Raw genomic sequence first — 23,002 nt, forward strand, 5'->3', positions numbered from 1 at the left:
GCAAAGAAGACAAAGATAAAGAAGCTGCACTCACATAAATGAACTCTATGCACTAGTGGTAAGCATGTGAGCATAAACAAGACCAAGAACTGCAAACACATGCAAATGCAGTTATGCAAAACCTTTACCAATTAACAGAATTGAGCTTTGAGCACAGAATTACACATTTTTCTTTGGTTAATGATGAACCATAGACCTTGCCGTTGGTGGGGAGGCTTGCGTGCCTCAGTGATACACATAGCCGTACCGTAGGTGCAACCACAATGGAGGGGTATCTGTTGAGAGGCCAGACAAACATACGGTTCCTGCAGAGGGGCAGCAGCCTTTTCAGTAGTTGCAGGGGCTACAGTCTGGATGATTGACTGATCTGGCCTTGTAACACTAACCAAAACGGCCTTGCTGTGCTGGTACTGTGAACGGCTGAAAGCAAGGGGAAACAACAGCTGTAAGTTTTCCCGAGGGCATGCAGCTTTACTGTATGATTAAATAATGATGGCGTCCTCTTGGGTAAAATATTCCAGAGGTAAAATAGTCCCCCATTCGGATCTCCATGCGGGGACTACTCAGGAGGACGTCGTTAAGAAAACTGGCGTTCTACGTATCAGAGCGTGGAATGTCAGATCCATTAATCGAGCAGGTAAGTTAGAAAATTTAAAAAGGGAAATGGATAGGTTAAAGTTGGATATAGTGCGAATTAGTGAAGTTCGGTGGCAAGACTTTTGGTCAGGTGAATACAGGGTTATAAATACAAAATCAAATAGGGGTAATGCACGAGTAGGTTTAATAATGAATAAAACAATAGGAATGCAGTTAAGCTACTACAAACAGCACAGTGAACGCATTGTTGTGGCCAAGATAGACACGAAGCCCACGCCTACGACAGTAGTACAAGTCTATATGCCTACCAGCTCTGCAGATGACGAAGAAATTGAAGAAATTTATGATCAGATAAAAGAAATTATTCAGATAGTGAAGGGAGACGAAAATTTAATAGTCATGTGTGACTGGAATTCGATAGTAGGAAAAGGAAGAGAAGGAAACGTAGTAGGTGAATATGGATTGGGGGTAAGAAATGAAAGAGGAAGCCGCCTGGTGGAATTTTTCACAGAGCATAACTTAATCATAGCTAACACTTGGTTCAAGAATCATAAAAGAAGGTTGTATGCATGGAAGAAGCCTGGAGATACTGACAGGTTTCAGATAGATTATATAATGGTAAGACAGAGATTTAGGAACCAGGTTTTAAATTGTAAGACATTTCCAGGAGCAGATGTTGACTCTGACCACAATATATTGGTTATGAACTGTAGATTGAAACTGAAGAAACTGCGAAAAGGTGGGAATTTAAGGAGATGGGACCTGGATAAACTGACTAAACCAGAGATTGTACAGAGTTTCAGGGAGAGCATAAGGGAACAATTGACAAGAATGGGGGAAAGAAATACAGTAGAAGAAGGATGTGTAGCTTTGAGGGAGGAAGTAGTGAAGGCAGCAGAGGATCAAGTAGGTAAAAAGACGAGGGCTAGTAGAAATCCTTGGGTGACAGAAGAAATATTGAATTTATTTGACAAAAGGAGCAAATATAAAAATGCAGTAAATGAAGCAGGCAAAAAGGAATACAAACGTCTCAAAAATGATATCGACAGGAAGTGCAAAATGGCTAAGCAGGCATGGCTAAAGGACAAATGTAAGGATGTAGATGCTTATCTCACTAGGGATAAGATAGATACTGCCTACAGGAAAATTAAAGAGACCTTTGGAGAGAAAAGAACCACTTGTATGAATATCAAGAGCTCAGATGGAAACCCAGTTCTAAGCAAAGAAGGAAAAGCAGAAAGGTGGAAGGAATACATAGAGGGTCTATACAAGGGCAATGTACTTGAGAGCAATGTTATAGAAATGGAACAGGATGTAGATGTAGATGAAATGGGAGATATGATACTGCGTGAAGAGTTTGATAGAGCACTGAAAGACCTGAGTCGAAACAAGGCCCTGGGAGTAGACAACATTCCATTAGAACTACTGACCGCCAGTCCTGAAAAAACTCTACCATCTGGTGAGAAAAATGTATGAGACTGGCGAAATACCCTCAGATTTCAAGAAGAATATAATAATTCAAATCCCAAAGAAAGCAGGCGTTTTCAGATGCGAAAATTACCGAACTATCAGTTTAATAAGTCACAGCTGTAAAATACTAACGGGAATTCTTTACAGACGAATGGAACAACTGGTAGAAGCCAACCTCGGGGAAGATCAGTTTGGATCCCATAGAAATATGGGAACACGTGAGGCAATACTGACTCTACGACTTATTTTAGAAGCTAGATTAAGAAAAGGCAAACCTACATTTCTAGCATTTGTAGACTTAGAGAAAGCTTTTGACAATGTTGACTGGAATACTCTCTTTCAAATTCTGAAGGTGGCAGGGGTAAAATACAGGGAGCAAAAGGCTATTTACAATTTGTACGGAAATCAGAATAAGAGTCGAGGGGCATGAAAGGGAAGCAGTGGTTGGGAAGAGAGTGAGACAGGGTTGTAGCCTCTCCCCAATGTTGTTCAATCTGTATATTGAGCAAGCAGTAAAGGAAACAAAAGGAAAGTTCGGAGTAGGTATTAAAATCCATGGAGAAGAAATAAAAACTTTGAGGTTCGCTGATGACATTGTAATTCTGTCAGAGACAGCAAAGGACTTGGAAGAGCAGTTGAACGGAATGGACAGAGTCTTGAAAGGAGGATATAAGATGAACATCAATAAAAGCAAAACGAGGATAATGGAATGTAGTCGAATCAAGTCGGGTGATGCTGAGGGAATTAGATTAGGAAATGAGACACTTAAAGTAGTAAAGGAGTTTTGCTACTTGGGGAGCAAAATAACTGATGATGGTCGAAGTAGAGAGGATATAAAATGTAGACTGGCAATGGCAAGGAAAGCATTTCTGAAGAAGAGAAATTTGTTAACATCGAGTATTGATTTAAGTGTCAGGAAGTAGTTTCTGAAAGTATTTGTATGGAGTGTAGCCATGTATGGAAGTGAAACATGGACGATAAATAGTTTGGACAAGAAGAGAATAGAAGCTTTCGAAATGTGGTGCTACAGAAGAATGTTGAACATTAGATGGGTAGATCACATAACTAATGAGGAGGTATTGAATAGAATTGGGGAGAAGAGGAGTTTGTGGCACAACTTGACTAGAAGAAGGGATCAGTTGGTAGGACATGTTCTGAGGCATCAAGGGATCACCAATTTAGTATTGGAGGGCAGCATGGAGGGTAAAAATCGTAGAGGGAGACCAAGAGATGAATACACTAAGCAGATTCAGAAGGATGTAGGCTGCAGTACGTACTGGGAGATGAAGAAGCTTGCACAGGATAGAGTAGCATGAAGAGCTGCATCAGACCAGTCTCAGGACTGAAGACCACAACAACAACAATGATTTGGTCAACAAATCAGCAAGTTATTCTTTGGTACACACATAAACAACTTCTATCTCTTTACACTTCACTTTTTCATGTAAGAAACATCTGTACATATATATGTGTGGTGTGCTTGTGATATTCAGCATTTTTTGACAACTTGATTGCACTCTAGTTGTTGTTTGTAATGTAGTTGGTTCTTTACACTTGATTCCCAGACCACGTAGTAATTTTCTCAGGCATATTGCATCCTTAGTAGCAGCAACTACAAATTCGGATTCAGTTGTACTTAGAGCAACAACGTTTTGCCTCTGAGAAGTCTAGGTTACAGGACCACCAGCCAAAAGAAAAACAAATCCTGTTGCTGAATTTTGTGAAGTAAGGTCACCTCCATAGTCAGCATCAGAAAAACCAACCAGTGGCATTTTGCTTCCGCTGTTTGAGTACTCTATACCATAACCTGGTGTTCCAATTAAATACCTGTAATTTCTTTTCACTGCTTGCCACTGTGCATTAGTATGGCTGTTCAAAAATCTGCTCACACTGTTCACTTCAAATGAAATATATGGTCGAGAGATAACTGACAAAAACATAAGAGATCCAACCGCTTCACGATATGGTACTTTTTCATCATTGAACTCTTCATCATTAGGTAACAGACTCACATGAGGATCAGCAGAAACACTTAAACCTTTTGCTACAGACATTCCAAATTTTTCAGTTATTCTTCTCATATACAGATGTTGACATATTAACATTTTCTTTCCCACGTGATCTCGCTCAATTTTCACTCCACCAAAGCAATGACATTCATCAACAGTGATTTGAAAGACTTCTTTTAGTGATGTAGAAACTTTATGAATTGCTGCCATTGACTTAGATGCAACAAGGCCATCATCTACAAATAATGCTAACAACATAAAATCACTACTGATCACACCACTTTATAAACATTGATCAGCATCAGTTGCTTGAAAACTATATTGTGAAAGGAAGTCTATAAATATCTTGCTCCAGAGGAGCTTGCTTAAGTCTGTGTAGTGATTTGTCAAGTTTGCAAACTACAGGTTTCTCTGTTTTAGCCACATTTCCCTCAAGTATATCCATGTAAACTTATTCTACAAGACTTCCATACAGAAATGCTGTGCGAAAATCGAACTGTGCCATTTCTAGATCATTATATGTGACAATTGCCAAGAAAACCCTGAGTGAATTATATCATATCACTGGTGAAAAAGTCTCATTGTAATTAATGTCCCGTCTGAAACCTTTTGCACACAGAAAGTAATCTTACCATCTGTGTCAAATAAAACCTTGTTGGCAGCCCTGTAGCCAGGCGACTAGCGCGAGTTTTGGTGTTCTCGTAAATATGTCATTTTAGATTATAAAACATATAGTTTACTACTGATTACATGGCAAATAGGTGTATTAGTGTTTAGTGTACCTTTTAAGTGTACCATTAAAGGTTTCATTTTTCTTTATGTAATATAGCAGAAAATGCGAAAAGATCGTACAATCGTATTTTCTGTTTACGTTTTGCTGCAGCAAATCTATAGAATTTTGTTTAATTGTTCCTTGATCTCTCCAGAAATTTAACTGTAGCATACCTCTTCATTATTTAACTAGCATTTCTGGAAAGTATCGTAAAGTTTAAGTTGTTGTTTCAGAAACTTGGCACTGTTGTTTTTATTTACACACAGTTGCGATTAGGCCAAATTTGTGGAACCACATTTTCATGTTTATCTGTAATTTGACTGACTTATTCTTAATAAACTATTACGTTTATCATGAGTGAAAAGTGTTTGACTTGCCGTAGAGTAGTTAGGTCAGGGCTTTGGTGTGATGGGTGCTGTAGTTTTTCCATGTGGGCGACTGTAGTGGCATGGGAATAGGGGAAGTAAATGAGACTCATCAGTGGTTTTGTAGGATTTTTAGTAGAAATAGGAAGATACTAGAACAGGAGGGGAAAATTGCCGCCCTTCAGGCTGAGTTAGACAAGGCCAGGGGAGACCTTGACAGGTTAAGGAGGGACAAGGGTTAAGAGAGGTAGGAAGTGGCAACAGGCAACAGGAGGAACAGGCCTAGAACTTTGTCTGACAGCTTCGTGGTGAATGTGGAAAATAGATTTGACCTGTTGCTACAGTTAGAAGCTGGTGAGCCTTAAGCAGTTGCAGATGTAGACAGGGCACAAAAAACTTTCAGCAGCAAATTGAAAAGTAAGAATGTAGGGAATTCAGTAAAGAGAAAGAAAGTGTTGTTGTTAGGTAGTTTCCATGGAAGAGGTGTTTGCCAACTTTTGCAGGATGAACTAGAATCGGAATACCAGGTCACCAATTTTTTTAAACCTAGTGCTGGTCTGGAGAAGGTGACAGAGGATTTAGGATCACTTTGCAAAGATTTCACTAAGGAAGACACTATGGTTATAGTGGGTGGGGCAGGTAATAGTATTGACAAAGATCCTGGGTACAGTATAGAGTGTGACCTGGCAAAGATTGCATCAGCATCAAAGCATACTAGTGTGGGTGCCATGACCGACCTCATTTAAACTCTTCTGTCAAGAGAGTTAATTTGGAGTTGGAACAGCTGCTTATGTCGGGTGCAGGGTCACACATTGGTATGGTTCCTGTTGATTCTCTCAATAGTTGTGATTATATTAGGCATGGCCTTCACCTCAACAGGAAGGGGAAGGGTAAACTGGCTGGGAAAATAGCAGGAAAGTTAAAGGGGGAGGCACTGTCATGAGTGACAAAATACCAGTGGTTATAGGGTTCAGAAAAGACCCTTTTTTAGGGTAGCGAGGACAGAAAGAAACCAAATTTTAAGAGAGGTTAGGACTGACACATAGCTTCAGTTTGAGAAAGAAATGAAAAAACATAATTCTAGCTTATTACATCAGCATAAACAGCTATTGCTTAAGAATTTTCGACAGTCAGCAGATATTTTAACTCCACCCAATTTTTACTCAGTCAACACTAAATGTCAGCTATCTTTATCGCATCAAAATATTTGCGGACTGAGAAATAAAATTAATGAATTAATTATCTGCATAGATGAATTAGAGTCTTCAAACCCAGCTGATATTATCTGCCTCTCTGAACATCATGTGGTCACTGGTATAGAACTTTTAAGTGCTACAGGGTTTAGGTTAGCAACTCACTTTTGTAGATCAGAAATGGAGAAAGGAGGAGTTGCCACATTCACCAGGAACTGTCATAAATTTAAGATCATAGACATTCATAAATTTTGCCTAGAACAGCATATGGAAGCATGTGCAACAGAAGTAGAATTTCACAAAAAATCCTTCATAATATTAAGTGTATATCGAGCACCTGCAGGTAACTTTAATCTGTTGGTAAACCACCTTGAATCTGTACTGGCCCATTTAACAACCAAAAACAAAGAGATAGTGGTTGCTGGTGATTTCAATGTAGATTTCCTTAAAGACTCTCCCAATAAGAACTTATTTTAGTTAGTAACACTATCATTCAACTTAATTCCCACTGTAAAGTTCCCCATTAGAGTAGCCAATTGCTCACAAACAGCCATTGATAATATCTTTATAGAAAAATCCAATGAACAAAATTATATTACAAAACCAATAGTCAATTGCCTCTCGGACTATGACATGCAGTCCCTTCTGTTAAATGTTAATACTGAACAGGATATAAAATCTGTTGAATCTGAGCTCAAGATGGTAATCAATAAGCCAAAAATTGATTATTTTAGGACACTCCTCAGAGACATTGACTGGACTGATGTTTAAAGTGCTCATGGCATGAATGAAAAATATAACTCTTTTGCTAATAAAGTTATTACCTTATTCAAACACTGTTTTCCCCCAAAACTTACCAAGGTTACAGCAAACTCTACAAGGAAGCCATGGATTACTCAAGGAATAGGGGTATCTTGTAAACCAAAAAGAAAACTGTATCTGTCAATCCAAAACAGTTCTGATGTTGATGCTATAGCACATTACAAGAAATACAGCAAAAAATTAAAGACTGTAATACGGACATCAAAACAAATATATTACAAGGAAGAGATAGTCATATCAGATAACAAAATAAAGACTATATGGGATATAGTGAAGGAGGAGACCAGTAGAACAAGACATGAAGAGGGACAAATAGCATTAAGAGTAAATGATTCATTGGTGACAGACGTGTATAGTGTTGCAGAACTTTTTAACAAACATTTTATAACTGTTACTGACAAGATGGGGTTGTCAGGTTCTGCAGATGCTGTTATGGAATACCTCAGACCAGACATTTCAAGTAACTTCCATAATATGAATTTGACTCTCACTGCCGCAGCAGAAATAATATCCATCATAAAATCTTTAAAATCAAAAACATCTAGTGGGTATGATGAAATACCAACAAAGTTAATTAAAGAATGTGATTCTTAGTTAAGTAACATATGAAGCTATCTGTGTAACCAGTCATATATCAGTGGAATATTTCCTGAATGGTTGAAATATGCTGAAGTTAAGCCATTGTTTAAGAAGGGAGATAAACAGATAGCATCAAATTTCCACCCAATTTCACTTTTGCCAGCATTCTCAAAAATTTTAGAAAAGACAATGTGCAATTGGCTTTATAACTACCTTATCTCAAATAACATACTGTCAAAGTCACAGTTCGGATTTCCAAAGGGTTCTGATATTGAGAAGGCTATCTACACTTACAGTGAAAATGTGCTTAATCCATCAGACAAAAAATTGCAGGCAACTGGTATATTTTTTGATCTGTCAAAGGCATTTGAATGTGTAAATCACAATATCCTCTTAAGTAAATTAGAATATTATAGTGTAACAGGAAATGCTGCAAAATGGTTCAAATCTTATATCTCTGGCAGGAAACAAAGTGTGTTATTAGGAAAGAGACATGTATCAAGCTATCAGGCATCATCCAACTGGGAACTAATTACATGTGGGGTCCCACAAGGCTCCATTTTAGGGCCCTTACTTTTTCTTGTGTATAGCAATGACCTTTCATCAGTAACATTACCAAAAGCCAAGTTCGTTTTGTTTGTTGATGATACAAACATAGCAATAAATAGCAAATCAAGTGTATTCTTAGAAAGGTCAGCTAATAAAATATTTGTAAACTTTAATCACTGGTTCCTAGCCAATTCTTTGTCACTAAACTTTGAAAAAACACACTACATGCAGTTCAGAACTTGTAAGGGGGAGGGGGGGGGGGTGTCCCACGAGTATATGCCTAACATACGATGACAAGCAGATAGAAGAAGTGGACAATGTTAAATTCTTGGGATTACAGCTTGATAATAAATTCAACTGGGAGAAGCACGCCACAGAACTGCTGAAGTGTCTTAACAAATCTCTATTTGCAATGTGAATTGTGTCAGACATAGGGGATATAAAAATGAAAAAGCTGGCATACTATGCTTACTTTCATTCTATAATGTCATATGGGATTATTTTTTGGGGTAATTCATCAAGCCAAGCTAAAGTTTTCCGGTCACAAAAATGTGCAGTGAGAGTTATATATGGTGTGAAATCAAGAACATCCTGAAGAAGCCTGTTAGAGAACTAGGGATACTAACTACTGCTTCCCAATATATTTATTACTTTATGAAATTTTTCATTAAAAATATATCACTTTTTGAAACCAACAGCTCAATTCATGGAATCAATACTAGAAATAAGAATAACCTTCACAAAGATTTGAAGTCCCTTAGTCTTGTACGAAAAGGTGTGCATTATTCAGGAACACACATTTTCAATAACTTGCCAGCAGCCATAAAAAGCTTAACAACCAATCAAACTCAGTTTAAGAGAACCTAAAGGATTTATTGGTGGGCAACTCCTTCTACTCCATTGATGAATTTCTCAGTAGAACCAACTGATTTGTAGATATATATGCTGTAACTTACCAAACGAGAAAGTGCTGGTTGATAGACACAATAAAAAAACACACAAACACACACACAAATTTCAAGCTTTCGCAACCCAAGGTTTTCATCAGGAAAGAGAGAAGGAGAGGGAAATATGAAAGGATGTGGGTTTTAAGGGAGAGGGTAAGGAGTCATTCCAATCCCAGGAGTGGAAAGACTTACCTTCAAGGGAAAAAGGATAGGTATACACTCGCACACACACACACACACACACACACATCCATCCACACATATACAGACACAGGCAGACATATGTAAATGCAAAGATGTTGGGCAGAGATGTCAGTCGAGGTGGAAGTACAGAGGCAAAGACGTTGTTGAATGACAGGTGAGGTATGAGGGGCGGTAACTTGAAATTAGCGGAGGTTGAGGCCTGGTGGGTAACGGGAAGAGAAAATATATTGAAGTCTGTATATGCGCGGGTGGCTATGTTTGTGTGTGTGAGTGTATACCTGTCCTTTTTTCCCCCTAAGGTAAGTCTTTCTGCTCCTGGGATTGGAATGACTCCTTACCCTCACTCCCTTAAAACCCACATCCTTTTGTCTTTCCCTCTCCTTCCCTCTTTCCTGATGAAGCAACCTAGGGTTGTGAAAGCTTGAAATTCATGTGTGTGTTTGTATGTTTTTTATTGTGTCTATCAACCAGCGCTTTCTTGTTTGGTAAGTTACAGCATCTTTGTTTTTTTATATATATTTTTCCCACGTGGAATGTTTCCGTCTATTTAGTATTTTTAAAAAGATTCTTTCATATAGCGTTCATTAAAAAATGACGACCATGCCACTTGGGATCTGTGGACTGGTACATAAGCTTATTTGTTTGAGTTGTAAATATTTGTCATGTATTGTTGTTTTTCTGACATGTTCTACACCTAGAGGACCTCCTCACTACGGATCAATTGGAATGAAAGTAAATCTAATCTAATCTAATCTTGTACACCCTTTTTGAGTCAATAACTCTCTGGCTATTAGTTCTAGGAACTATCTTCCAGGTATAGTTGTCTTCATGAGCTTTCAGTTCTTCTTCAATTTTCCAGTGTTTTGAGTCAGGACCAGAAAATGCTTCTTTGAAGCTGTATGGATTATTATACTGAACAAAATCAGCTTCATATCTTGCTGGCTTGTGGATGATAGAATGATCTCATAGCTGCATCGATGGCACTTTGGTAGGTTGCTCTTCAGTTTCCAGTTCAGCCTTACTGACATCATTTTGTGAAATTTCCATCTCTTCCTGTGTTTGCGCTGGTTCACCAGTAACTTGCTTGTGCCAGTCCATGATATCTTGTTCTTTGTCAGTCTTCAAGTTTAAGTATGTGTCATCAACTTTTTGTTGTGCTGACAATGAGCTGTTGCTAACCTCATCGAAGTGACATCCCTGGATACAAACACTTTGTGACTCATGGGATCATAAAGTTGATAATTTGTTGATTCTCCTTGATAACCAACAAGTACAACTTTTCTGGATTTGGCATCAAACTTGCTGCGAAATTGTTTTTGTTCATGAGCAAAGGCATCTGACTGAAACACGCAAAGATGTCCAACATATGGTTTTCGTGCATTCCACGACTCATATGGAGTTTGCTCCAAATTGTGTTTTCTTGTAACTCTATTTAATATGTATCCAGCAGTGCTCACAGCCTCTGCCCATAAAACTTCAGAAAGTTTTTGGCTTCCAACATCGTGGGTGCACTTTCAACAATTGTGCAACTGTCGCTCTCAGAATGACCGTTCTGTTCTGACATGTATGGCGCAGCTGTTCTAATAAATTCCATGGTTCCTCAGAAACTGTTTCATACCATAATTAATATATTCAGTGCTATTTTCCACATGTAATGTTTTGACATTCTGACCAGAATTGTTCAACACAAGATTACTGAATTCATGAAACCAATCAATGACATCAGATTTGTGTCTCAGAAAATGAACAACTCTGTATCCAGTTGCATCATCTTTGAATACGGTAAAAAACTTTGCACCATTCAACTGACATTGGCCCACAGATATACCAATGAATAATTTCCCCTCATTTTGCTGAACAATTTGTGTCTTTGTTGCTGACCTTCAGTTGATGTGCCTTGCCTAGCTGGTATGATTCTTAGAAAAAATCTTTCCCTTTTTTTTACATTTAGTCCTTTGACCACCACTTTTGCTGACATCTGTTGGATTGTTTGTGTACTGATACATGCTAACCATTCATGCCACTGTTTCAGACAAGTCACTGCAACATTAACTTCTCTCCCTAGTGTGAATTATGTCATGAAACACGTCCTGTAAATATTGTTCTCTTCCTTCATGCCTTCAGCTACAGTCTCTCTACCATGTACAACTTGATCTTCTTTGAAAGCTTGAGTGACTTGCTCCAACATACATACTCTGACACTAAATAAGTTCTTTTTGATATGTGGTACATTCAAAACATTTTCGAGACATGCCTCACTCAATTTGCCACTAACTTCTTTGCTGACAATAATTGTACCAACACCGATGATTTGGCATTCTTTATTATTACCCAGTAACACATGCTCCCCAGTCACTGGACAGAACTTCGGAAACCATTCCCGTCAAAAATTCATATGACGTAATGCACCACTGTCCAACAGCCACACATCTGACTGATCAGTTTCAAACCACTTAGCATATGTCTCTCTTGACTTTCTGACAGCTCAACACATGGAACTTCCTGGTAGATTAAAACTGTGTGCGGGACTGAGACTCGAACTCGGGACCTTGCCTTCCGCGGGCAAGTGCCTACCAACTGAGCTACCCAAGCACGACTCACGCCCTGTCCTCACAGCTTTACTTCCGCCAGTACCTCATTTGAGTCTCAGTCTGGCACACAGTTTTAATCTGCCAGGATGTTTCATATCAGCGCACACTCCACTGCAGAGTGAAAATCTCATTCTGGGAACTCAACACATGTTATCTGCTGACACAATAAATACACACAAGGATTTATTTTTGCCACATTTACGTTTCTCTGTCTCTCACTTTTTCTTCCAGCACTCATGAGCTATATGACCATGCTTCTTGCAGTAAAAACAGCTGACATCGGTTCTTGTCTTTCATTCTTGTGAAGTTTTGATTTCATCAGGATATCTTGCTTGTTCCTTTTGTCTGTTGAATGACTTCACACATATTCAACTGGGACTCTTCCATGTTTTGTTGACTAGCTGGCACACTGTCCCAAGCTGTTTTAAATGCATCATATTTTGATGGTGATGACGTGCTGACTTCACCATTAAAGCTACATTTGAAACCTTTTCTCCAACATTTCTGAGTTGTAATGCTAGATTTTTCAACTTTAGCTACATGTTCAAATACAGAATCATTTGCATTCATATTATATTTATGAAAATGTTGAGTTATTGTTAGTTTGCTGGCTTCTGATCATTGCTAAGCTGATGTCAACTTGTTCCACATTTTGTGGGCTGTCTCATAAACCAACAGACTTTGCATTTCTGGATTGTCTACTGATGTGGAAATCAGAAACATACCTTTTGCATTTTCTTTTGTCCATGCTTTCAAGGCAGCATCATAGTATTCATTAGGTTGACCTTGAGTACCCATTACAACATCAAGAATTCCGTAAGCCTTTAGCATTGTAGTTATCTGGAATTTCCATGTTTGATAATTTTTTGCATCCAGCTTTGAGATGTACTTTGAAGACACTTCTTCAGCCATTGCAGATTTCTTCTCTATTCTTTTCATCTAAACAGGATATAAAAAGTTTCTATGAAATAACAACTTTCGACACACAGACCGAGCGATGCCTGAGCCCAAAACCTGATTCAGATAGTGGAGGTTTGCTAAGAGAGATTAATAAAGCTGTGTATGAACTTATCTTATTAATTAAAATAACTGGCTTTCTTTACAATGGCTGACTTTCCACATGCAACAAAAGCAATACAATGAGCACTACTATTGCAAACACTACAAAAAGAAACAGCTGTGCTCACATAAATAAACTCTATTCACTAGTGGCCAGAATGTGAGTATAAACAAGGACAAGAACTGCAAACCCTCGCAAAGGCAATTATGCAAAGCCATTCCAACAGTAAGATTACAAATGTGGGTGTCAGCCATGATCTGTAGACTGACAACGAAGTTTTGTCTGTTGCAGAAGAAGAAGCAATTGTGGGTTTGTGTATTTTTACATAAAAATGTAAATGAACTTCAATCACTCAATGAAAGAAGACCCGAGGACTGCCCAACAAAATCATATCAACAGAGATGAGATAATATCAACTGTGATGGTCCAGATAAATTTAAACAGGTCTTTACAACTACAATGAGGGACATCAATAAGAAAAAGATAAGTAGGCAGTGATGTAGATGTGAAAGCTGTAGGAACCAGCCTAACATGTTTGTACCAAGTGAAAGTGTAGAACGCAAAGATACAGTGAAAACTGATATTATGCAGTTGGTTTTGGCAAAATTGAGTGCAGTTAATGAACAGTTAATAAAAATAAAAACAGATAACAATAGCAAATTTAGTGCAGTCAATGATCAGTTAATGGAAATATGAACCAAAAACAGTGATAAAACGGACAGGGCATAATACCAAATAGAGCAAATTAGTAATCAAGTTTTGGAATTACAAAATGGGTTGTCAGAGGGATTAAAAAGTGTGAATGAAAAAGTCAATGTATTAGAAAATAAATATGACTCAATCTGCACAACAAATGAAGAATGTTGATGATGTCAGAGTTGAGCAGAAAACTGTATCAGAAAAAAATGGAACAGAACTTTAGTAGTTTAGATCAAAATATTTTAAATGATAACAGTATGCTAACTAATGTAAATGTTTCAGATAAAAAAAAATCAGAAGTTCAGGAAAATTGCATTCACAACAATCTGTATTCAAATAATGGTATTGCATGGTTCAACATTCCAATCAAAAGTTTTCCATCAGAAAATTTACATCCAGTGGATTGTGTGGTGGTCCAAATTATAGGAATAGAGATGGTACACTGAAAGAGTTTTGTAAGAATCAACTTAAGAAATTAACTGATCTTGACAGGCCATTTGATGAAATGACATTGATTGATGCACTAAAAAGGAGATTACCAGAGAGGTTGCAGTGGGGTTTAGTACACAGACCTGATGCTTGCCTTGAACAACTTTTATGATATTTTGGCAGGCTTGATAGGGCAGCAGAAAGAAGCATGTACCATAACCAGTGAAATGACAGAGATTACAATGGTAATAACTACAGAAACAGAGATAATGGTAACATCTATCAGGATCAGAATGGTAATAGAGACAGAAACTTTGAACATCAGCAGAATAGGAATAATGGGGATAACCATGGGCAATTTAATAGAAGAAATCCACCTCAATTAAGGTCCACAGTTTTGGGGCGAGGAAAGCACAGGTATCTAAAGTTGAATGGAAGGAACATCAGATTTCTCATTTATGTTTTGATCAAAAGTTTTGGAATACTATGTATAATTATAGTGACGTAGGTACTAATCACAAACCAGAATGTGAGAGTAATAAGAATTTTGATATAGTGTGTACCAATGATTTCTTCTCTTGGACAGAAAACAGTGTTATTGATGTAGATAAAAAAGATGATGACTGTATTATGTCTGAATTAGGTGGCATTTCTGATGTAGATGTGAATAAGAGCTATGACATGACTGAGGTTGATAAGTCTGAGACTGGTACCTTATTGCAAATGAATGCAGGTGATGTGTGTGACTTTAATGGAGATGAGACTTGTAGTGTTAATGATGTTATTGTCGATTTTATTTTGGCAGAATATGATGATGATGAATATCAGGTATTTGTGGGGATTAAGAATAATGAAGTTTCAGAGTTATTGGTGAATGATGTTGACAATAAAGGTAATGTAAGAGTGTATGTGATGATGTAAGTGTGTGTCATGTAATATCAGTCCAGTTAAAGCAGTTTTTCATTAATGTCATGCAAAGTAATGATCTAAACCAGTGGTTCCCAAAAGGTGGTCGACGGACCCCCAGGGGTCCGTGAGCTAGGCCAGAGGGGTCCGCAAGATGCTATTAGAATAAAAAAATATATTAAATATATTTTGTATGATAACAGATTTTTTTGTTGTGGCCACTTCCTGCATGAGCAGAGCTTTAGCGAATGCTAACTTCTGTGTCTAGTGTCTTCCTAGAGCCAACAGACACTAGCACACTCTAGCACAAAACTAGAATTAGATAGAGGCAAATAGTTCTGTTGTATGCCATTAGACTGTGCACGCTGCCTCTTTGCAGCTAACAACTGACACTCACTTTACACAGAAACTCGCATTTCAGATGACAATTGGCCGTTGTTAATTTATTGCCAGTGCTTTCACAGACTGTGTTGTTTACATATTCAATATTCTGTATTAAAACAGTAGTGTTTATAAAGTGTTGTTTTTTGTGGAAGATACAGTTCGCGTAGTTAAACTGGACCATTGGTTAAAAAGTGGTTCGTTAAAACGAGATAATGCATTTGATGTTCAAGCAAGTAAGTCAGTGACTCTGGAACTGAAGTTGTCAGTGTCCACTGAACCTAAATTGTTGGCATCCCTTGAACCTAACTCTTCCAAGGTCAGTGTTAAGCCTACTGGGAAAATTAGAAAATATAACTCCAATTACTTGGACATCGGTTTTACCTGAGCAACAGCCTAAACCACTATGTGGAATTGGCTATGAAAGCCTTTTGAATGAATGTATGAAACCAGCAAAACTCCAGTGCCATCTTGAAACAAAGTACGCAGAGTACAAAAGTAAGTCATTAGACGTTTTCAAAAATAAATTAGGAGAGTTGATAACATCTTGTAAAACAATTACCAAACACTGTGGTGCAAATGTAAATGAAAATCCAACCTTTGCATCTTACAAGGCAGCTCAGCTTGTTGCTAAATGTGGGAAAAACCACACAATTGTTGAGGAACTTATACTGCCATCAGAAATAATAATTTGCAACAGAATGTTAGGTGATGCAGCTGCTAAGGTAATAGGAACTGTCCCACTCTCAAATAATACTGTTCAAAAATAATTACTGATATGACAGTTAACATCGAAGAAACATTGCTGGCTTGACTTTGCATGAGTGAAATTAATGCTCTACAATTGGATGAAAGCACAGACATATCAAGAAGAAGCTATAATGTTGGTTTTCGCATGATTCTTATGGGAGGACCAAGTGTTCAAATATTTTCTTTTTTCATGCGAACTACTGCATACAACAGCAGACGATATTTTTACAGCATTAAATAATTATCTCAATGAACATGATGCCACCTGAAAAAAATGTGTAGGCTTGTCGATGGATGGAGCAAAGTCAATGGCTAGCTAAAGAACAGGACTTCTAGCTCATATCAAAGCAGTAGCCCCTGAGGTGAAATGGACTCACTGTTGTATCCATCGTGAAGCCTTAGTAGCCAAAAGATTGCCTGAACCTTTGCAAAGGATACTTAACAAAAGAGTTCAAATCATCAACTACATTAAAACTCTATATCTGCACTCCAGATTATTTTCTTTGTTGTGTAAAGAGATCGGCAGTGAACATGAGCAACTTCTCATTCACATGGAAGTAAGATGGATTTCTCGAGGTAGGGTCTTCTGAAGATTTTTTGAACTTAGAGACGAGGTTCGTGTCTTCCTTCTTGACACAGAGTATGCGGATTTTCTCACTAACTTCTCTTGGCTTTGCTCAGTTGTGTACTTAATTGATGTGTTTGAACACTTGAATGTGTTAAACTTGAGTTTACAAGGTAAAAATGTAGACATGTTCAAAGTTGAGGGTAAGATTAGTGCTATGGTCAAAAAGTGTCAGATCTGGGCATCAAGGATAGAAAACGAGTCACTAACTAGCTTTTCTACTTTAAAACAGTTCTTGGAGTCATCAGAGGAGAGTTTGCCTGACCAGATCAAGATCAATGTAGCCGAGCATCTACGCAGCCTAGCCACCACTTTTAGAGAGTATTTCCCTGAACCTGACCCTCATGACAGATGGATTTGAAATCCCTTCAGCTGTGAAGAAATAGACAAAATCCAAGGCCTCACTGAATAAAAGCAAGATCAACCTGTGGATCTGTCCAGCTGTGATACGATGATAAACATTTTCACCAGTGATAAAATTACAGACTTCTGGGCTTCAGCATGCAAGGACTACAAGAAACTTGGAGATAAGGCAATGAATAAGATCCTACCATTTGCAACCACATATTGGTGTGAGCAAGGATTTTCTTCCATGTGTTTCATGAAAAACAAATATAGGAATCGGCTTGACATGCGGTCGGATTTCAGAATGAAAGTTTCAAGTTTGGAACCTAATATTTCAGAAATCAAAGGTCAGATTGAACTCATCTCATTAAGAACTGAAAATTAAAACTAACTGTATACTGATGGAATACTCTGTTGTAACTGTATTTTTTCAAATAAATAATACCTTGTATGAAATTAGTGTTTTCTTATTTTTCACACATGTTTACTCAATGCAATCTCAAGTGTAGTACACATGAAAGGCCAATACACTCACTTTTACTTTTTTCCTGTCATTTTCAGTTCATACTCAATTTTTATTTTTTTAAGGAGTTTGTTATACTAAACACCCAGATCTGAAAATAAAGACATTGAGCAATAATCAGAAATTTAACAATAACAATGATGGCTAAATTGAAAAAGTTTTAAGCTCAATATTTTCTCAATAATGAATATGTCAATGTTTTTTCTAAGCACCAAAAATAGAAAACGTATAAAAAAATTCTTAATTTGGCTTTTTTTAGGTACTTGATACTGTGATATCACAAGGTACCAGTCATGCTCGATGAGGGGGTCCTTGAGAAAATTTTGTTGGGAAACCCTGACCTAAACAGTAAAGGTTAGTTATCTGTAAGCCTAGAGAATAAAGGTGAACACTTTTTGAAGTTTGTTTGGGATCATATTGATCATATCGAAGATAAATGAGCATTCTTGAATAAGTTAGCTGTGGTTAGTCAAAATTTGTATTCAAATCGGTGGAATGAAGTGAAACAAGATCTAAGGAGGAAATGTAATTTTGTCAGTTATATATTATGTGTTCCTTCTGTAATAAGTGATGTTAGTTGTGCTAAGAAATTCATTTAGTGTCTTCAAACTTTACCTGACAACATGAGTAATCAAAGTAATGCTATGATACCCATAAAGTGGATAAAACCCTGCAAAAACAGTGTGGATGTAGCATTTGGTGACATTGAAAGTGATCTTTTACATGAAGTGTCTAATAACAAAGATGAAGATTCAGATCCTTACACTGGGATTAATACTGATCAGTGGGAAGGGAATTGTTTGATTGATACAGGTAGCCCAATTTGTAGTATATCTGAGAAATTTAGAGACCAAATCCAGTATAGTAAGAATTTTGTGGAAACGTCCACTGCACGTGTAAAGATAAGAGGAGGTACTGGTAAGCAAAGCAAGTATGTAAAGTATCGTACTCTTAGAATTTAGTTTAGAGGACAAGACCTGTGTACATGGATGAATGACGATACCTATTCTACAAGAAAATATTTACTATGGCTGAAGATTTTTAAGACTATATAATTGTGTTTTGTTTGCCATGATTGTAGTATGTAAGTTCATGTAGTTTCTAAAATTCTGTCTTATCCAGTGACTGAGTTTAAATCTATCTGGAGTTTCATGTTGTTGTTGTGGTCTTCAGTCCTGACACTGGTTTGATGCAGCTCTCCGTGCTACTCTATCCTGTGCAAGCTTCTTCATCTCCCAGTACCTACTGCAACCTACATCCTTCTGGATCTGCTTAGTGTATTGATCTCTTGGTCTCCCTCTACGATTTTTACCCTCCACGCTGCCCTCCAATGCTAAATTTGTGATCCCTTGATGCCTCAAAACATGTCCTACCAACCGATCCCTTCTTCTAGTCAAGTTGTGCCACAAACTTCTCTTCTCCCCAATCCTATTCAATACCTCCTCATTAGTTACGTGATCTACCCACCTTATCTTCAGCATTCTTCTGTAGCACCACATTTCGAAAGCTTCTATTCTCTTCTTGTCCAAACTGGTTATCGTCCATGTTTCACCTCCATACATGGCTACACTCCATACAAATACTTTCAGAAACGACTTCCTGACACTTAAATCTATACTAGATGTTAACAAATTTCTCTTCTTCAGAAACGATTTCATAAGACTAGATAACTGTGTTTTGTTTGTCTGGAATCTCTCACGAAATAAGCATCAAACAAAAAAATTACAAAGAACGAAACTCGTCTAGCTTGAAGGCGGAAACCAGATGGCGTTATGGTTGGCCCACTAGATGGTGCTGCCATAGGTCAAATGCACATCAACTGCGTTTTTTTAAATAGGAACCCCCATTTTTTTACATATCTATCACAAAGCGAAAAAAGTGGTCCCACTAAAACATTCATATTTCTTTACGTACTACACGAATGTGTAATAAAAATTCAGGGTTGCTATTTAAAAAATGCAGTTGATATCCATTTGACCTATGGCATCTAGCGGGCCAACTGCAATTTTGAAATGGGACAATGTTCATAATTTGTACTGCAAAGATTAGGAATAGTAGCTGAGCATGTCTGTTTGTATTACCTTATTAATCCATTCCTCTCATTGCATTTAACTCTGTTTATTAATGTTTCGTATGTGAACACTTTTTAATCACACGTGACATAAATTCCCATATAAATGATTTTAGAATGACTAAGGAGAGCATATCTCTTGTGATGTGTAGAAGGTATTGAACAGCATATTTAGTACACAAAATAATGTTTCAGGATTTAATTGAGTGCTGTCTGTTGGAGAGTGTGATGAGGGCTCTAAGGAGGAAAGATGTGGGTGAATCCACTCCCCAAACTGCTGTATGGCTGTACCCTGCTGGACCAGTCAACTTGGGAAAGATCGTAGGTGCTGGGTAACGTACTCAAGCATCTGCTGTTTGGATCTGTGTTGCAACTGATATTTGTTAATTGTTTGCAAGACTGCTAAAGACAGTGTTATTCAGCATAAATGCATGTAGGGGGATTAACTTTCCAATACATTATGTAACCTTAAATAAGTATGTATTTTTTTATCATTGTAAATCAATCTTCTAGGTCTTTATGTGTGTAGTTTAGTTGAATGGACAATCAGCAAATAGTGTGGAAGACATCTATATTTTGGTTCTTAAGCTGCTGGACTGTGTCATCATTCAAAGTTATTTATGACTATGTTTATTTTAATCTGTCCTGACTATTGCAATATTATATATGATTGGATCTTGAGTTGTGGGCAGACTCATGCCTGCCTCTGTTTTGGGTATGCTTGTTCATCGTGATTGTGTGTGTGTGTACTCAAGGAGAGCCTTTGATTGAGGCTAGATGCTTCTTACAGTTACCCTTTGCATATAATTGAACTTATTGATATGATTTTACCCATTTTGTTGTACTGAAACTTTTTTGGTGGTTTGTATTTGGTGTGGTTTCAATTTGTGGGTCAATCCCCACAATGTAAACTCAGCCTCTAAGATTTTTCCATTAGTTTGTTCTTTCATGAGACAACATATCTCCAAATACTATGGTTTATATGACTGATTGATTACTACTCATGATTGAGAATATTTTCTGGTCTGTAGCCGTCATTGTAAGTTTTTCGAGTCATCTCATTTGCTGTACACTTATTCACTGAAATTTTTTTCTCTACTCTCTTGAAGATTTTGAAGCTTTGATTGTATAGATCTTAACTTAATATTTATTAATTCTAGTAATTTTCAAGTTTAGAGGTGTAATGTTGTAGTTTTGCTCTTGTATTATTTGTCTTATGACAGTATGTTCCACAGATATGAAAATCAGAATGCCATCTCCTGATATATGTATAGATTACGATTTATATACTAAATATTTTTCTCATGTTTTCTATACATCTATCTGCTATCCTGGGCATCATTTTGTATACCGTTTGGTAAACCTTGTAGTCTGCCACAATATATTGGAAACATTCTGTTTCCAAATTTTGTGAGGGGGATATTGTAATGGGTCACCCTCCTCTAACATTACCTCCTTTTTTTTTTTTTTTTTTTATAGAAATAACCAATGTCAAGAATACTATTGATTCTTGTATAGGTGAATGTTATATCAGCTGTCTAAGTGAATGACCTTCATATGATTTTGTCTATGTTTTGGGCTATGATAAGTAAAAAAAAATTAATTTGTTAGTACTCTGTACATATAGTTAAAATTACTCTTCTTTTAAAAATATTTCAAATTAAGAAATTTCTGGCATACTTACAATTCATATTATTAATTGCACAATAAAATGCAAATTATTAAATTTACTTCTGGACTCATTTATAAAATAATAATATATCTCGGTGATGATTCTTATTCTGTTCAAATGGCTCTGAGCACTATGGGTCTTAACATCTGAGGTTATCAGTCCCCTTCTTATTCTGTCAAGAAATTTTTAAACTCTTTTGCCTTATAAACTCTTTGGGATGTTGTGAGTACTGCAGAATGTAAATAGTAGTGGGCATGCCTCTGATGGAATTAGATGTTTTTTGATTGTAACACTAATAATGTAATTTATGGTGTGACAGAAGTGAAAACTGTAAAGTCGGTGTGATTTAGAAGAATGGGATAAAATAAAATGATATTCATTTCAACAGGCAAACTACACTATGTGATCAAAAGTATCCGCACACCTGGCTGAAAATGACTTACAAGTTCTTGGTGTCCTCCATTGGTAATGCTGCAGTTAATTATGGTGTTGGCCCAACCTTAGCCTTGATGACAACTTCTATTCTCACAGGCACTCCTTCAGTCAGGTGCTGGTAGGTTTCTTGGGGAATGGCAGCCTGTTATTCATGGAGTGCTGCTTTCAGGAGAGATATGGATGTCAGTCAGTGAGGCCTGGCATGAAGTCGACGTTCCAAAACATCCCAAAGGTGTTCTATAGGATTCAGGTCAGGACTCTGTGCAGGCCAGTCCATTACAGGGATGTTATTGTCGTGTAACCACTCTGTCACAGGCCATGCATTATGAACAAGTGCTCGATTGTGTTGAAAGATGCAGTCACCATCCCTGAATTGATTTTCAACAGTGAGAAGCAAGATGGTAATTAAAATATCAATGAAGGCCTGTACTGTGATAGTGCCTTACAAAACAACAAAGGGTGCAAGCCTTCTCCATGAAAAATATGACCACACCATAACACCACCACTTCCGAATTTTACTGTTAGCACTACACATGATGGCAGATGACATTCATTGGGTATTCGCCATACTCACATCCTGCCATCGGATCACCACAGTGTGTACCGTAATTCATCACTCCACACAACACTTTTCCACTGTTTAATCATCCAATTTTTAAGCTCCTTACACCAAATGAGGCATCGTTTGGCATTTACAGGCATGATGTGTGGCTCATGAGCTGCCGCTCGACCATGAAATCCAAGTTTTCTAAACTTCCGCCTAACTGTCATAGTACTTGCAGTGGATCCTGATGCACTTTGGAATTCCTGTGTGATGGTCTGGATAAATGTCTGCCTATTACACTATGACCCTCTTCAACTGTCAGTGGTCTCTGTCAGTCAACAGATGAGGTCAGTCTGTACGCTTTTATGCTTTACATGTCCCTTCACATTTCCACTTTACTATCCCATCAGAAACAGTGGACCTAGGGATGTTTAGGAGTGTGGAAATCTCACATACAGACGCA

At 37.5% G+C, this 23,002-nt stretch overlaps 1 protein-coding gene across 4 annotated transcripts in view; it reads right to left on the reverse strand.

Moving 5' to 3' along the window:
- Positions 1-23,002, reverse strand: part of LOC126251832 (cyclic GMP-AMP synthase-like receptor) — a 387,508-nt gene that overhangs the window by 106,664 nt on the left and 257,842 nt on the right. The window lies entirely within an intron of this gene.

This window comes from Schistocerca nitens, chromosome 4 (genome assembly GCF_023898315.1).
Source record: "Schistocerca nitens isolate TAMUIC-IGC-003100 chromosome 4, iqSchNite1.1, whole genome shotgun sequence".
Lineage (NCBI taxonomy): Eukaryota > Metazoa > Arthropoda > Insecta > Orthoptera > Acrididae > Schistocerca > Schistocerca nitens.